This window comes from Gossypium raimondii, chromosome 5 (genome assembly GCF_025698545.1).
Source record: "Gossypium raimondii isolate GPD5lz chromosome 5, ASM2569854v1, whole genome shotgun sequence".
NCBI lineage: Eukaryota > Viridiplantae > Streptophyta > Magnoliopsida > Malvales > Malvaceae > Gossypium > Gossypium raimondii.
In genome coordinates, this window is record NC_068569.1 from 44,819,776 (window position 1) to 44,825,143 (window position 5,368).

Sequence of the window (5,368 nt, forward strand, 5' to 3'; positions counted from 1 at the left end):
TTGGACGGAGATGGTGTGTAGAGGTTGGATGGGTAAGATTTTGCTACTGCATAACTATTATCACTCTCGGTATCTGTGATGGGCTAAGGCCCTCTTGCATTTTGACATTTGTCTTGAGATGGGCTAAGGCCCAAACATCCATGATCTTGAAAAGGGCTTAGGCCTAAGACTGTTCAACTGTGCACTGTGAATACTGATTGTTTGTTTGTTTCTACGGGATTACACATTGAATTTATGTAAACTCACCCTTTTTGTTTAATGTGCACAGGTAATCCCTAGACTTAGACGGATCAGTGCGACGGAGGACTCAACGGTGACCACAAAAATTTTTGGACTTCATGGTTTTCAATTTACGTTTTATGATTTAATTATTATTGATTATTTGGGTTGTAATTTAAGGACCCTCTGGGACTTTGGTTTTAGATTTTTGGGTTTTTATTTATTTATTTTACGTTATGTATTTATACCTGCTGGTCGTAGGAAATTCGGTTTTCAAAAAGTTAAAGTAGCTTCTAAATGCATGATCACTTAGACTGTTTTATTAAAGCTTCTGCAATGAGGGATGTGTCAAAACAAATGTTTTAAATGAATAAAGACGACTTCCTAAGTTCTAACAAAGGTTTACTAAAGATAATAACATGGAATGTTTTCAACGTAACAACAAGGTTTCAAAAACTCTATTGTGTGACATTGCCAGATACGACCATAACGTCTAGGCTGGGTTTGGGGTGTTACCCCTAATAAGGTCCAATGAACCTAGGGCCTTTCGACCGAATCTTAGAGCATTCTTCCATGTAGAGGCTTTAAGAAAAACCCAATCTCCTATAATAAATTCAATGTCCTTGTGTTTTAAGTCAGCATACGATTTCTGCTTATCAGAAGTCGCCTTCAACCTATCTCGAATTAGCCAAATTTTATCCTCAGTCTCTGAAATCAACTCTGGACCCATTAACTTCTTCACACCCAACTGAGCCCAACATGATACTTGATTGGAAGCTATTATTATTGGTGAACTCTGTAATCGATAGATGCTCTTCCCAACTACCGTGAAAGCCAATCACAGAACTTCTCAACATATCTTCTAAATTTTGAATAACCCTCTCTAACTGACCATCGAACTATGGATGAAAACTCGTATTGAAGTCCAACCAAGTATCCAAAGCCTCGTGTAATTTCTTTCAAAACTGAGACATAAAACAGACATCCTGGTTTGAAATAATTGACATTGGGATACTATGCAGTCTCACTATCTCTGAAATATAAAGCTTAGTTGGCTTCTGAAAAGAACAATCAGTGTAGATGGGAATAAAATGGGCGGACTTGGTCAATCTATCAACTATGACCCAAACGGAATCTTTCTTAGTAGGTGTCAAAGGCAACCCACTAACAAAGTCCATTATCACTCTTTCCCACTTCCACTGCGAAACATGAATCGACTGTGATCATCCCAATGGAAACTAATGCTCAGCCTTAACTTGTTCGGAAGTCAAACATTTCAACACCAACGCAATTACTTCCCATTTAAGACCTGGTCACTAATATGTTTCCCTTAAGTCACAATACATCTTAGTACAACTAGGATGCATAGCATAGGGGTTGCTACGTGCTTCCTATAGTATAGATTCTTTCAAACTCTAATTGTTCGGTACACAGTATCTGCCCCTAAAGCACAAAATTACATCAGAATTAATCATAAAGTCCTCAGTTGACCCATCCTCAACATGCTTAAATCGAAGTGCTAAAAATTCATCCAAACTTTGCTTATTTTTAATTTCTTGAACCCAAACAGGCTTAACTTACAACTCAGCCAAAATACCTCCATCATCAAACAAACTTAAACAAGCAAAAAGAGCCCTCAAATCAGTCCTTGCCCTTCTGCTCAAACCATCAACCACTACATTAGTCTTCCCAGGGTGATACTCAATCATACAACCGTACAATCATAGTCGCTTAACAACTCAATCCACCTGCGTTGCATCAAGTTAAGCTTTTTTTGGATAATGAGGTATTTGAGACTTTTGTGATCTGTGTAAATAGTATACTTCTCACCATAAAGGTAGTGTCTCTAAATTTTAAAAGCGAAAACGATAGCTGCCAACTCCGAATCATGAGTAGGGTAATTACAGCCATGTGGCCTATGTTGTCTCGAGACATATGCCACTACCTTACCATCTTGTATTAACACAGATCTAAGCCCAACATGCGAAGCATCGCTGTAAACAACATAATATTTATCGGATTCTGGCTGAATTAAAACAGGAGCTTCAATCAACACAGATTTTAATTTCTCAAAAATTAGCTCGCAGTTCTTGTTCTCACTTAAATGGAGTATAGTTCCTCAAAAGCTTAGTCAATGGGGATGCTATCATGGAAAAGAGATTAACAAACCATCGATAATATCCAGCAAGACTCAAAAACTTCAAATCTCTGACACACTCTTCAATTGCTTCCAATCCAAGATAGCCACATGACCTAAAAACATAACTTCCTTCAAACAGAATTCACACTTACTGAGTTTGGCGAAAAGCTACTCTTCACGAAGTATTTGTAGAACTACCCTTAAATGCTCATCGTGCTCAGATTCTATCTTGGAATAAACCAGGATGTCGTCAATGAACACAATGATGAATTAATCTAAGAAATACTAAAAGACACAATTCATAAGATCCAAAAATGCAATTAGTGCATTAGCCAGTCCAAAAGGCATGTCAATGAACTCATGATGTCCATAACGAGTCCTAAACCAGTTTTGGGAACATAAGACTCTTTCACTTTTAGTTGGTAATACCCAAACCTCAAGTAAATTTTAGAAAAGACAATTACACCCCTAAACTAATTGAATAGCTCATCAATCCTTGGTAGAGGATACTTAATCTTTATGGTTATCTTATTTAGCTATCTATAATCGATGCATAATTGAAGTGTCCTATCCTTTTTCTTTACGAACAATATCGATACACCCTATGGTGAAACACTAGGTCTAACGAAACCCCTATCCAACAGTTCTTGCAACTGAACTTTCAAATCTTTAACCTCTTTAAGTGCCATGCGGTAAGGAGCAATAGACACCGGTGTTGTTCCTGGAAACATCTCAATACCAAATTCCACTTCCCGATCTGGAGGCAACCCTAGCAGAAATGCTTCACACCCCTTTTGAACCATTTTCTCCACTACCATAGCAAAGCTCACATTGGATAAATAATTATGACGTTCCATAACCATAACAACCTCATTTCTAGACTTAAACACCAAAGTTACCCTTTTCAGTGCATAATCCAAGCAGACTTGGTGTTCAACCAACTAGTCCATCCCTAGAATCATATCAAATTCATTGAAAGGCAATTCCATTAAGTCAGCAGGAAAATTCCCTTCTTGAATTTCTAAAGGGAATCTCCTAAATATATTATTTACAGGTATAGATGATCCTAAAGGTCTGACTACAATAATAGTGTTATCATTTATCTCTACCCCAATCCTTAGTTTTACAGCCAAATCACATGCAATATAAGAATGGGTAGATCCTATATCAATTAATGCAAAATAAGGCTTCGAATAAATATTGAAGGTACCTACAATAATGTCAGACGTATCTCTATCCTCTTGGCATCTAGCCGCATATACCAAAGTAGGTTGTCTAGCTTCAACTCAATTCACACCCTGTGCAGGTGCTCTCTGTCCTTGATTACCATACCCATTTCAGTTCTAGTTGTGACCTCTCTAAACTCCTTGATTACCCCTCTAATTTTGACCCCTAATCAGGCCTTGATTCTGAGTCGAATCTTGCATCTGATCATTCCAACAAGGACATCATCTCTCTTTTTTCATACCCTATGTTTTGCCTCTTGGAAAAGAGCTTTGCACAACCTTAAGAGTAGCCCTATTCAGATATGTTGAGAGTTTCTTGGCTTATTTGTGACGAAAAGAAAGAAGAACAAAAGAATGAACAAGTAGTTTATGCCTCGAGGATCTTCCAAAACTGGCTAAAGTTTCTTATTCCCTTTTGATATTTTTTTTGTTCAATTCATAAACATGATCTTAACTAAGTATTTGATTTTCAATATAGTCATGATTGCTTAACTTCATTAGTGTTAGAATGATCTGATTTCCTTTGTTTTATTCAATTACATTAAAAGTTATTTTGTGCTTTTGGTATATTTATTTATGCAAGTAAAATCAAGATTAAGTTTCTTATGCATGTTTAATATGAAGAAATGTATGAATTAATTAATCAAATTAAAAAGTTTTAATTAATTGATAAAATACTTGTGTGGTGTATGTTTAATCTTGTAGGGATTAAATTTGTAATAATACCAAAACTATTATTACCATACATAACCCTATAATATGTTTTGCTTATGAAATTTTAAGTTTACTAAACATAGAAATATGTGAGATAGGTTTAGTAATTAAATAAATTAAATATTATTACTCAAATTGAATAGGGTTAGTAAATGATTAATTTGCCACGAAATTTACATAACATCTTTTAACAATATGAATAATTCTAAGCTAGGAAATTGATTATTTTAACACAAGCATGCTATTGTGATAACTCTTAAGACTTGCATAATGTTTTGTGTTCATTTTATTTTACATACTTAGGTATTTAGTGAGTAACTAAATTAGTAATCCACTCTTATTTATTGCGTCACATTTTTAAACCATATTATTCTTTCATCACCAATTTGTTTAAATTATAATATTTCATAAAGAATTGCTTAATAGTCCCTGTGGAGACGATACTCGATACTTATCACTTTATTACTTGTCATGACTGTGTACACCTTCAATTATTCATGGAGGTGAGTGATTTTTTCAAATTGGCTAGAGTGATCGAAGATGCACTAAGGTTGAAATTGTTCACATACTTTTTGAGGGACAAAGCGCGAGCACGGCTAAATTCATTACCACTTGGTTCAATTTCTACATGTCAAGAGTTAGTAGAATGATTCTTGATAAAGTATTTTTCCACCCAGCAAAAATGCTAAACTACAAAAAGAGATCACCACATTTCAGCAGTTGGATGATGAATCCTTGTATGAGGCGTAGGAGAGATTCAAAGAATTATTACAAAAATGCCCGCGCCACGAGATTCCACATTGCATCCAATTAGAGACTTTTTATAATGGCCTCAACACAGTAACTTTCAGTTCCTTATCTATTCAAACTTAGGCTTTTACTTGCATTAAAGTGTACAAGTTAGGCATACATAGTCTGCCACCCACTCAAGATTTAGGTATGCCACACTATGAATGTCACAAGTGAATAAATCCATAAACGGATTCAGGATCTATTTTGCTTGGGTCCTGTTTGATGTAAAGTCAATCAATCACATCTATGTCTCTATCTTCTGGGAGTCATCCACTCT

At 35.6% G+C, this 5,368-nt stretch overlaps 1 non-coding gene across 1 annotated transcript; it reads right to left on the minus strand.

Annotated features, from left to right (window-relative positions):
• Window positions 1–4,987: 4,987 nt before the first annotated feature.
• Window positions 4,988–5,093, minus strand: LOC128041532 (small nucleolar RNA R71). Its single transcript, XR_008196541.1, has one exon. It is a non-coding gene; the product is annotated as a small nucleolar RNA R71 (small nucleolar RNA).
• Window positions 5,094–5,368: the final 275 nt, after the last annotated feature.